Below are 13419 nucleotides of genomic sequence, written 5' to 3'. Positions count from 1 at the left end.
TTTAGATTTGTATAAGGTTAGCAGTTGGTTTCTATTGCAGAATCTGCTATAAATACAACACGCTCAAAATCTGAATAAAAATATGATTTTTGTGTAAATATAAACAAAAAAAACATTTTTCTTTATTTTTCTAGATTTTTGTGGGTCTTGTGTTATTATTATTATTAAAAATCTGTTATGTGTTTTATATTTTTTTTTTTACTTTCTGACCTTTGACAAACTGATGAGCTTTATTAAATGGTAAATTAAATTGTGAGAAAAATAATGGCGTTTTTAATCTTTCCACAAAACCACTAACGAGAACGCATATATACATAGCATGCTTCCTTCGTTGTCTTCTTTAAGTTGCCCCTTAACTTCTGGAATATATTATTTATAAAAATTGGGAAACAGAATATGTACTTATGCTGTTAAAGTTCATTCTGAGGAGAGAACGATTTCTTGCAAGTGCGATTTTGATGAAATTATGCCGTAAATTACGAACCCTTTGCTATTGTGAGACCACTTCTACGTTAATTTAAAGCACGAGAATGGCTTATCTCCAATGTGAGTTCTAGTATTAGAAACCAGACTGCTTTTTTATAGCACTTGTAGGAGAATTCCGAGCACAACAATAGGTTCCTAGAACCTGTGTGTTCTAGCGTCAGTAACTATACTGCTTTCATGAAAGCACGTGTAAGTGCATTCTGGATTCGAGAACGGTTTCTCTCCAGTGTGGGTTCTAGAATGAGAAACTTGTACGTGCATTTCAAATACGATAGTGGTTTTTACTCTGTGTGGGTTCCGGCATGCGATTCCAAATAACTTTTGTAAGAGCTCTAGTACGAGCATTTCGAGCAAGATAATGGTTTCTCTCCAGTGTGGGTTTTAGAATGATTGATCAAACTGCGTTTATCAGAACATTTTACGTGAATTCCGAGAACGAAAATGGTTTCTCCGGTGTGGGTTCTAGCATGACATACCATATGGCTTTTTTTAGATTTCTTGTTTTTGCATTAAGAGTACAAAAATTGTTTCTCTCCAGCATGGGTTCTAGTATGAGAAACCAAATGTTCTTTTTTATAGCTTTTGGAGTTGCATTTCGAGCACGAAAATGGTTTCTCTCCGGCATGGGTTCTAGCATGAAAAAACATGTGGCTTTTTATAGAGCTCGTTTAAATGCATTTCAAGCACGATAATGTTTTTTACCTTGTGTGGGTTTTGGCATGAGATACCAAATGACTTTTGTACGAGCACTTGAATGAGCATTTACTGAAAAGAAAAATAAATTACAATAATGAGATACACGGACACGGGACGAGAAATTCTAAGCAAATTAGATTGCCAACAAGAAAAAAAACAAGCACCCAAAAATCTCTGATGTACCAGGCCGTTCAACTCTATAACAAAATCCCGAAGGAAATTGCTGTGATAGAAAATATTAATAAGTTCAAAAATGAATTAAGAAAATATGTCTATCTCAATTATTAATGTTTCTTTTTTTGTGACTTTATTGAAATATTTAAAGAAAGATTATGTTTGCCAAACAATGTACATGTTTATATGTTTATAAAACTATTAGCACACACGAAGATGTGAGCTAACTTAAGATTAATAAATAAATAAAATTTCGAAGAAGATAATGTTTTTTCTCCAATGTGGGTTCTAGTATGTAAAACCACATATCTTTCTTTAGAGCACTTCTTCATGCATTCAGAGCACGAGAATAGTTTCTTTCCAATGTGGGTACTAGTATGTAAAACCATACTTCTATTATCAGAGCACTAGTACCTACGTGCATTCAGAGCACGATAATAATTTCTCTCCAGTCTGGGTTGTAGTATGTGAAGCCATATCTATAATCTTCAGAAGATTTATGGATTAAATTTAAATTGCATGAAACATATAGGCAATCCATCAACTTGTGTTTAGCATATTTGCCTCCAGATATACCAATCGAAAATCTCACAGCCTTTTTCGATAAGTGTCAAACGACATATAATAACTTTTCATCAGATATAACAAAAATAATGGGAGATTTTAATGAAGGTACCATCTATTCTATGCTCACTAAATGTCAATGATACTCACACCAAACCAGTCTCATCTAATGGCCTTAAATCAATATCTCTACTAGACTTTCAAAATTTGACTGGACTTAATCAGTACAATCACGTCTCTAACAATATAGATCGAATTTTAGATTTAGTGTTTTCCAACCATAATCCTAACAATCAAATTGCTTCACATGTGCTATCCAAAGTTGAATCCTATCATCCTCCCATTGAATTCGATTTTTTAATGTCTAAATGCAGGCCCCTACCCACCAATCCTGATCACATCAAATATAACTTAAAAAACGGACTACATTAAATGCAAAGAAATCTTATTAGGTACTTAATAACTGGGATGATCTTAATACCCTGAATTGTAATGACTTCCTCCTACATTTTTATAACTTATTATGGCTATCAATTGAAAAAAACACTCCGCGTTTAGTAAACAGCAATAAAAAGTTTCCTATTTGGTTAAGCAGTATTTTGATCCGCCAACTCAGAGAAAAAGAAAAGTTTAAAAAATGGAAAAAATACAAAAATCAATGTGACTATGACAGTTTTTCCATCTTCAGGGCTAGAGTAAAAGTATCCATACGTACCTGCCTTAAAGCCTATATAGATTCAATAGAAAATTCTCTCCCTAACACTATCAAAAATCTGTCAACCCTCATTAATTCGAAAAGAGTTTCTAATTCTCTCCCCAAAATCATGCATCTCCATGACAAATCAGCAACTAATGGTGAAGAAACATGCGAACTCCTATCTTCTTACTTCTCTTCTGTATTTAGCTCATAATCTAAATCTGTAAGTGACTCTAATCTTTCTTCAAAACTCTATAATTATCCAATATCTCATATTAAAATAACTCTAGAGGAGGTCAAGATGAAGTTGAACACTCTCGATATCAAAAAGGGTTCCGGTCAAGATGGAATCCCTCCACTATTTATTCGAAATTGTGCAGAACAACTTGCAGAACCATTACACAAATTGTTCGTCAAAAGTCTGAACGATGGGGTATTTCCGAATCTGTGGAAGATTGCCCACGTCATTCCGATCCATAAGTCTGGTAGTAAAAATGATGTAACTAATTACCCTCTAATCAGCCTTTTATCTTGTTTTATCAAATATACGAGTCCATTGTATATAAAACCATATTTAACCATGTAACACATATACTTAGCCCTTTCCAACATGGCTTTATAGCTAAACGATCCACAAACACTAATTTACTCGAGTATATGTACTTTCTGTTTTAAACAATCAATAAAAAAACACAAGTAGATGCCGTATACACCGATTTCAGTAAGGCCTTCGACAAAGTCATGCTATCTTAATGAATAAACTGGATAAAATCGGCATACACGGAAATCTGCTTCGTTGGTTAGAATCATATTTATCACATAGAAGTCAATTAGTTACTGTTAACGGTTTTAACTCTTCCCCAATCTTTGTTACGTAGGGCGTACCACATGGATCACACCTTTTTATTTTATTTATTTATTTAATTTAAAAAAAAAATAAACATGACATAATACATTGTTACAAAAAAATAAAAATAAAATTGAATATAATTACCATATTACAAACAGTCAACCACTCAAAAAAGTCAATCAAATTCGAGACCTCGGTGTACTGATTGACGACAAACTTTCATTCAAGGCACATGTGGATAAGATTGTCAAGAAATCGTTGAGCATGTTAGGATTTTTATTCCGTATTGGAAAGGAATTCAACAATATCCATACACTCAAAATTTTGTATTACTCCTACGTCCGTAGTCATCTTGAGTACGCTTCTGCCATATGGAATCCTTTTTATAACATTCACACAAAACGCACTAAAGCTGTTCAAAGAAAGTTTGTACATCACTTGAACTTCAGGAGACAATTACGTTATTACGATATGGAAAGCTCTATCAAGCACTACGGACTTAAAACATTAAAAAGCAGGAGAGACACTGCGGACATGATTTACTTACACAAAGTGTTGAGTGGTCATATTGACTGTCCAGCCCTTTTGTCATCAATCAATATTAGAGTCCCAAGTAAGAAAACTAGAGACAAATCATTGTTTCATATCGAAATTGCTTCAACGAGTCTCAGGCAAAATTCTTTCTTACTAAGAACTTGCAATCATTATAATAAAACTTATTTTGATGCTGATATCCTGTCGTGTACCTTAGGAGCTTTTAAAAAAATTGTTAACAGAGTATTGTTATAATTAACCCTTTTCTAAATTTAATACATTACATTCATCATTTATTCATTATCCCTCTTACATATTATTTGTATTTAATATCAAATGTACGTGTGTGTATGTATGTATGTATGCATGTATGTATGCGTATGTATGTATGCAACTATGTATATGTATGTGTGTACGTATGTATTTATTTATTTATTTATTTATTTTTCATGTTCTCCGTAAAACGGTTATTCACCAATACATTATGGAGAAGATTACAAATTGGACAAAAAGTATAGCAAAACACATAAAAAGGTCAGTTTCACTACTTTGTGACATACGTCAAAAGATAATTGTTAAACTGCCTGTAGGTTACGTTAAAAATGTCGATGGTCAATGCAGACTCGTTGAGCAGTTCAGTCGCTCTGTTGACTGGGGCGTTCTGATAGGCAGAAGTCCTCGCTTTTGGAGCATAAAAAAGGGTATGGGACCTTCCACGAGTATACTTGTCTGGGACATATAAGTTAATCTCTTTCAAAATAGGTGGATTATGTATAGTTCCAGAGATTATCTTAAAAAAATGTTTTCCTAAAAATATTTTTCGGCGGGCTTCTAATGTATTAAGATCGAGCATTCCTGCTAAGAATAAGGATGGATACAGGAAAGGGTAGTACATATATTCCCTCATATATAGGTAACGCATGAATCTCTTTTGTACTTTTTCTATTTCGAGAATATGGTTTTGCTCAGAAGGGGCCCAAATAATGGAGCTATATTCCAAGATACTGCGAACAAGTGCTTCATACGTTCTTCGGATTGCGATTCCGTTGGTAAATGATCTTGAATTACGAAGAACAAATCCAAGCATTTTGTTGGCACGGGAGACAATATCAGATATATGGGATTTGAAAGAGAGATTTGCTTCAAAAATTACGCCAAGGTCTCGAATCTCATTTTTACGTGTTAATTCATGTTTATTAATGTGGTAGGGGAACAGGAATGTATCTTTGGACCTTGTAAATGTAACGACACTGCATTTCTGAATACTGAAGGGTAAGTTGTTCAGTTCCGACCATTTGACAAGAGAATCAAGATCGTTCTGCAGAAGAATGGAATCGATGTAACTTTTGATTGCTTTGAAAAGTTTTATATCGTCAGCAAAAAGGAGATATTTTGAGTGGTTTATAGTGTTGCCAATGTCATTGATGATTTATATGTGTATATGCATGTGTTTGTATATATATATGTATGTATGTGTTTATACGTGTATATATATATATACATTTTCTCTTATTATTTCCTTGTTTTTAACATTTCTTTGTTTTTAACCTTTGTTTGTTTTCTTTGTTTGTTTATTGCTTTTTAACCTTCTTTATCTTTATTTCATGATGTGAACATTGGTTATTGGGTTGTAACCTAATTCTTTTACTTATTTTTTCTCTCTCTCTATGCATGTTATGTTATAAACCTGTTAATGTTCCTAATAAAATAAAAAAATAAATAAAAGTTAAACGCCCGGCCCAAATTCACTAGAAACCTTAACAAATTACTAACTACTCTATGTATTCACCAATTCCAAGAATTCATCACCTTGCAAACAAATACTGTGAACTTATTGATATATTTGGTGTTAATAATTTTACGAGTCTCAAAAGGCAACTAATTTCAAAACTATTTGCTAGTTATTAACTTGAATTATTTCTAGCTTTAAAAAAAAGTTTCGTGTCTATACATTCCAACTCACATACTCCTAAGTTTATTTGTTATTTATTTTTTTGGACGCATATTCATTACTGTATGCATGTACGATGTACGGTCACACTTGATTGTATATTATCCATTGATTTACTTTACCATTTCAAGTACTATTATTTAAATTCAATATTAATTACGTCGTTGGTATTTTGATATAACTTATTAGTTTTTTTCTCTATAGATACAACAGACATTATTTTTATTCTTTTTTTTTAACCATTTGTTTTATAATATATATCAGTATATTACATACATTTATTTTCTAATTACCTTATGTATAAATTATATTTAGCTATTTTATTATATACATATTGTAATTATTTTTATTTTTATAAGCAATAATTGTTCGCCTGAAACACTCATCCACATTGAAAAAATCTCCTGATAAAAAAATACATGACGCCAACGGGACTCGAACCCGTGTCCATTCGATTTCCGGTCGAAAGCTCTGACCACTGATAAAATTTTTTAAATTTCGACCGGAAATGAATGGACACGGGTTCGAGTCCCGTTGGCGTCATGTATTTTTTATCAGGAGATTTTTTCAATGTGGATGAGTGTTTCAGGCGAACAATTATTGCTTATAAAAATAAAAATAATTGTTATCCTTTGTGCTATGCATAAATAAAATCTTGTCTTAAAAACATTAATTTATCAAAAAAAATAATAATACATATGGTACATGTTACACTTACATATACAATATACATACTGTCAACTTACTATGTAAATGTTGGACCGAAATTTTTTATTTAGAAGAGATATGTCTAGAATGTCTCGATCATACAACGATATTGCTAAAAAACATGCTTGCATAGATATTTTCGTAAATAATATAACTTGTTTCATGAGATATCTCCACGATTTCTGTACCTAAAAAAAAAAAAAATATTGTTGTATGTAAATTTATTTTATACTTTACAAGAATGTACTTTAAATGTCCTGTTTATGTCGGGAATAAAAAAAAAATATATTACTTTTATGAGAGCAGTTGTACGTGAATTCCGAGCACGAGAATGGTTTCTCACCAGTGTGTGTTCGAGTATGTGAAACCATATTGCTTGTATATGAGCACTTGTACGTGCATTCCGAGCAAGAGAATGGTTTCTCAACGGTGTGGAAACTAAGATGCTCAATCAGATCACTTTTACATCTAGGCGTGTAGGTACAAGTTGGGCAGGAAAATAAGTTCTTTCTCGTGAGAGACTTTTTTGCATTCGGGTGTTTTGTATCACTTACAGATATTTTCGACGAAAGCAAATCTGAAAACACAGAAAAAGTGAATGGTGATATCGTGGTTATTTGACAGTTAAAAGTCAAGCTATACTGAACAAAAGTAAAATCAATTTCATTTCATATATGCATGTTCACTTAATTGTCACTCATTCACAGTACTGCTGTTACCTTGAACGAAAACTTTATATTTACGTGAAAACAAACAATTCGTTGTTATGTTTCCTACTTCATGACATAAACAACAGGAAAGTTTTTACAGCATTGATACGGAAGATTAAAAAAAAGAAAACACACAGTCATTCATTATTCATGTGAATCTACCCATGTAGGCGTAAATATACTTTTTACAGATGAGGGTGAGAAAATTGTAGATTCTACATCGAATGGAAAAAACTAGCTGCCAATAGAAAGATGACCCAAATCACTTTCTAGAGGTAGATTGAACAGAAGACGTGACATCAAGAACCATGGCATCAAAACCGAAGTTGTTGGTTTGAGTTATTTCTGCTGAGCTCTTCCTTATCTTCGATGGCAGAGGTCAGCGGAAGAATAAGTTAATATCTTACCAAGATCTTGGTCGATCCTTTCAAGATGAACGAAACATTGTTTTTTAATATCAGGAAAGTCAATATCTATCTCATAGAATGCGTCACTTTTTTGCGTATGTTTATCTGCCGGTAGAGTCTCTGGTTTACGCTCCATCGCAGAAGCTTCTTCTGTCTCCTGTTTGACAATCCCGAACGGCAACAATGCTTCATAGGGTGATGTTGTTCTTTCTTGAGGGATTGTGTCCGGTTCTGACTTTATGACACCGACATCTGAGGTCACCAGATCCATTTCAGGTTAAGTGAAATATGATTCTGATTATAGATATATAATCTGGAAAACAAAATAATTGTAGATATGCCATATTCCTATCGCACTTTACGACTACTCTATCGTGAACATTAATCCAATACAATGGACTTTATTGAAGTTTGAATACATAAATGCATCAAGATGGTAATTTTAAACAATTCAATAGCATGAAATATATTTTTATTTTTTATTTATTATTTTCATTTATTTATTTGAGGAACATAAACAGTCTTAGAAATACAATATACATAAGAGGATAACAAAAAAACAGACCAATTATTAATGTTCACAGATATATATACAGAAACATAAAACTAACCTGTAAACGATAAACCTATAATATGCCTACCATAAACAGCAATAAATAAAAGTGATTATAACTATACTTTAATAGACTTGGAACGGGAAAGGGGAGGAGAGGGATAAGGAAAAGTTGCCACGCAAGTAATATTGAAATATTAGGTACAATCAATTTAAGAGTCGTTAATATGAGTTAGAATGTGATACAATGAAATTCTGTAGTGATAGTAACTAGCAGTGAATATGTCAGCACGAGTGTCTATATTTGCAAATTTATTACTATAGTAGTTACATGTCCTTTGCATAAATTAATTTTGGTTGGAATTGGTATTGCATCTATCAATGTAGAAAAGGGTATTTTGTCTGCTGTATCGAATTAGCGCATGGAAATTTATTTTGTTCAGCAACTCCGGGCAGTCAACTTTTGAGTTAATAATTTTATACAAGAGCATCTGATCAGCGACAATCCTCCTGTCGAGTAGTTTCGTGATTATTATATGGTATCCCACCACTGTTCATTACCGAGTGCGCAAATCATTTGTCACTCCCGCTATCAATACTGTTTAATATATCGATCAAGACTGGTACATTTCCAGATATATGGAAAAGAGCCTCCATCACACCAATTCATAAATCGGGAACTAAGTGTGAAGCAGATAATTATAGACCCATTTCCAAGCTTTGCATTTTTTCAAAGGTGTTCGAAAACATAGTCTATGACCAGTTATTCCCTGTGGTAAAGAATTCGATCAACGAATTTCAGCATGGATTCTTTGCAGGTCGCTCTGTTGCTACTAATCTTCTAACTTTTACAAACTTCTTGTCTGCCTCCATGGATAAACGTGTGCAAGTTGATACAATCTATACCGACTATAGCAAGGCTTTTGACAAGATCAACCACAACATTCTGCTTAGAAAACTTGCTAATCATGGTATTCATGGAGATCTCCTTCGTTGGTTATCCTCATACGTAACAAACAGGTCCCAGGCTGTGACAGTGGGTGGATTTTCCTCCGTCTGGAAAATCATTACTTCCGGTGTGCCTCAGGGGTCCATTTTGGGTCCTTTGCTTTTCTCTATCTATATTAATGATATAACGACATGTTTTCACAACGCTCAAATTTTACTATTTGCTGACGATATGAAAATGTACCTTCCTATAAGCTCCCCGGACTGTTCTGCGCGTTTACAAGCAGATCTTGATCGACTGACGGATTACTGTCTCAGAAATAAGCTTTTTATCAATATTTCCAAATGTCGCAAAGTCACATTCACACGTAACCGTGTGAAAATACTGCATGATTACACCATTTCTGGATCGATTTTAACAAATAAAGACTATGTGCGTGATCTCGGGGTTTTCTTGGAATCTAAACTTACCTTTGATAAACACGTTGATAACATTGTCACCAAAGCATCAAAAATTCTAGGTTTTGTACTGAGAACATGCAAATTTTTCAAAAATACTAAGACATATCTGACTCTCTACAATTCACATGTTCGTCCTCACCTGGAGTACTGTTCACCGGTTTGGAACCCGCGCTATATTGTTTATGTTAACAGGTTAGAAAGAGTTCAGGAACGATTTCTCAAATTCCTCAATTTTAAATCATTTAACATATACAACTCTTACGACGAAATCGAGAAACATTTTCGAATCACGAAACTACTAGAGGAGTTAGAGGAGCACTAAATAACAAAAAAATATACTGAAAATAATGCACCCATAAAATACAAAAAAATGCAATAAGCTTGTTTATGGACAGGTTTTGCAAACATTAATCATAATTCAGTTTATTTTTCCAACGGTTGATTATTGTTATACTATCTAGTTAGTTGGGCTTATACTTGTATGTATGATGTGCCAGTTAAGCTGATATCAATTACAAATGTGGGTCTGACGCTCGGAATATTAGTGGCTTTTTAACGCGGTTTATGACATAATCCGTATTTATGTCGGATAGATATCACCAACATATTGTTGTTTTCATAAATAAGATTTCAATAGAGACACGTGTATTGTTTACTTTGCAAAACCAAACTCATGTATACTGTCATCGCGATTTCATTAATCACGGAGATAAAATCTTCGACCCTCTGAAAACAGTATTGTCTCGATTAACGAATCCTGAGTTTAATTTGCTTAATGCTTTCGTTATACTTATCACATGTCAAAAGGTGAGTGACGTTCTTCTACGTCAAATCATTATGCTTGACAATATCGGTTGCTTTTAAGCGCGGTTTGGTTGGAATGTCGAGCTAACGAAATCCAAATATGGGTCATAAGAACAGATATCACCAAAATTTCAGGTTTTGTTAAAACATAATTTTAATAGAGGTACATGTTTCTTTTTCCTTTGCAAAACTAAAATCTTGTGAACTGTCATCGCGATGTATCGAAATGTCACTGAACGCAGTTTAATATACGCCGGTTTAATTTATGAGTTAATAGTCCTACGTACAAGGATTCTAAGTGTGTGTGTTTTTTTTCCATAATTTTACCTAATTTTTACATTAATTACATACAATGTTAAATAAATCAATACGAATAATAGGACCCCACTAAGGCGCAGCCTGTGGGTGGGTAATATATTATATAAGTTATTATATTATTGCACCTAGAAATAAACAAACTACGGGCATTTAAAATAAAACAAAATTACATTTTGTCTAAGCGGTTTGTAGAAAAAGTGTTTACAATAGTGTATAATTAAGTATTAAGTGTGGTGAATATTTCATGAGAAACATAAATTGATACAAATTAAATAAAAAAAAGTTTCAACTGCTGTATCGAAAAGCCATAATTTTAACTTTTTTAAATATTGGGGAAGTTTAGTAATCACTTGCATATTTTTCGGTAAAAGATTGAAAGTACGAGGTCCAATGAAACTGCAGTGTGTTTGCATTTGTTTTTTGTTCTTTTGGGGAGCATAAAATACATTATTATTTCTAATTTTGATTCTGTTTTCATTTATTTCGAATTAATTTTTGTTTTTAAAGATGTATTTCAAAGTTTGCAAAATAAACAGTTTACGGAGACAGAATAGTTAAGATTCAATCATCTGTTGAAAATGTTCTTTTCCGATTATACACAACTTTGATGATATAATTTTGAGGTTTTATATGTGCATTAAGCGCACCGCCCCATCATATTATTTCGTAAATAAGTGAAGATTGCAGCAAAGAATAAATAATGTTCAGTTTTTCAACATTGAGCACTTCTTTTAGTTTGTAAAATGTGTATGTTTAGTATTTATTTTTCTGATTCAGGGTACTATTAATAAAATTAAGACAAACTAACCGCTGACATAAACTGTTCCCACATTAGAACTTTTAAAATCTTTAATATAACAGTGCCTCGTGCTGGCAATGTTGTTGGACTCTCTCGCTGCAGCAGCTGGTCCAGTTTCTTAACCACCTAGGATTATTTTTCTCCATATTCTATCTTCATGTCACCTGTTCCTGTATTTCATTTAAAGTAACTTATCTTCATTTAATGTTTGTAATATTTATATTTTTTGTAATACCTGCAACAACTGTAAAGCGCCCCTTGAGGTGATATCACGCAACAAAGGCGCTATACAAATTGTCCAATAAATAAAATAAAAATATTACCTTACCGGACTGTTTTAGCTCGATGATTCAGTCATCCAAGTTCATTATGATAAAAGTAGGCAATGAACGTAAATTTCTGTGAGACGAAGAAAGCAGGTATTATTTATGTAAATGTCTACTTAACAAGTGTCGCTGCAATCGGCTTGTCGTCCTAAAATGGAACTGTTTTTGCAGCTCAAGGATTGAGCAGCCGATTTTGTCTGCTTAAATTTGAGTGATGCATATCGTACTTAGCGAGGATATGGAGCTACTGATATACCGGGTCTCAACTACGTTTGTTTGAGATGTGGATTATTTTTTATGACTAGAGATGGGTACCAAACGTAGGAATGAGATCCAAACAACCGGTATCAGAGTTTTAAGTCCTGTTGTGATTGTAAATTGAATAAATATCTCACGACGTCGCAACTTAAAAGTAATTGCACTTACCGTTTCGACTGATTGATTAGAATGAGACGTCATATTATATACATGCACATACGTATCTGTGTTGACGAGAATGCGTCGCCAGTTGGAGGTATTTTTCAAATGCAATTATTGAAAAACTATTCTAAATTTGAGAGACGTGTGATGACAGATAGGTCCGTGGGTAAAAAGATTTAAAAGACAAATAATACCATAGACAAAACACATTAGAACATAAAATGGTTAAAAAAATGGTGACCGGATAAATCATTACATTGATAATTCATCACATCTTGAAAAAGTTATGTAAATTCATGGAAAGTGATGAAACAAAAACTTTAGTAATTGGGTTAATTTTTTTTCATCTTTTTAAACACTTTTTATCACTTTTTAAAAATGCATTGAATTGTCACGCTGTTGAGTTATCATGGAACCAAATGTGAAAGAACAATGGTTGCTGTGAAATACCGTTTTGCTGTAAAAACAATTTTAGTTATAAAGTGATGTGTTTTGGGGCTACCTCCTGCTTAAGCCAACGTTATCTGAACACTTCAGAGCATGTAAACTCGGCCACCCTGACAAATTGACAATTGCCGAGCATTTAATCGAAACCAGAGATTACTTTGGATTTGTTTCTGAAGTTGTAGAGAGACCGAAAACATATAGAGCACGACTGATTATTGGGGCAATTGAAATTCATAAAAATACCGTAAATATTAATAGAGACTATGGAGCTAAGCTCAGTAGTTCTTGGTATCAGGTAATTGACGGCTAAGGCAGAACTAAACGCAGAAAACTGTTTTAAAATTATATGTGAAAGTCAGCTCTTAGAGGGTTGGAGCTGGCAACACGGAATCGCATCTTCATACATAAGCACACACTTCACCACAACCTTAGATTACTAAATCCGGATGATCCGTTATATAAAGCGCTGGGTAATTACAACTCGCCAACGGATCTCGCTTTCAACTACAAACATACAATGCCCAAACACCTCATCATGAAGTTCCATGAGAATGATGACAGCGAC

At 33.2% G+C, this 13419-nt stretch overlaps 1 long non-coding RNA gene across 1 annotated transcript; it reads right to left on the bottom strand.

Annotated features, from left to right (window-relative positions):
• Nucleotides 1–7026: 7026 nt before the first annotated feature.
• LOC149416108 (uncharacterized) lies at nucleotides 7027–12562 on the bottom strand. Its single transcript, XR_016303509.1, has 3 exons — nucleotides 12414–12562; nucleotides 7778–8090; nucleotides 7027–7237 (listed from the first exon to the last, which is right to left on the bottom strand). It is a non-coding gene; the product is annotated as an uncharacterized LOC149416108 (long non-coding RNA).
• Between the last annotated feature and the right edge of the window lie 857 nt (nucleotides 12563–13419).

Source organism: Hesperophylax consimilis, chromosome 17, assembly GCF_061612785.1.
Source record: "Hesperophylax consimilis isolate HC1 chromosome 17, BYU_Hcon_1.0, whole genome shotgun sequence".
Taxonomy (NCBI): domain Eukaryota; kingdom Metazoa; phylum Arthropoda; class Insecta; order Trichoptera; family Limnephilidae; genus Hesperophylax; species Hesperophylax consimilis.
Note: the sequence above shows the minus strand (reverse complement) of the source record. Positions and strands in the feature narration are given on the sequence as shown.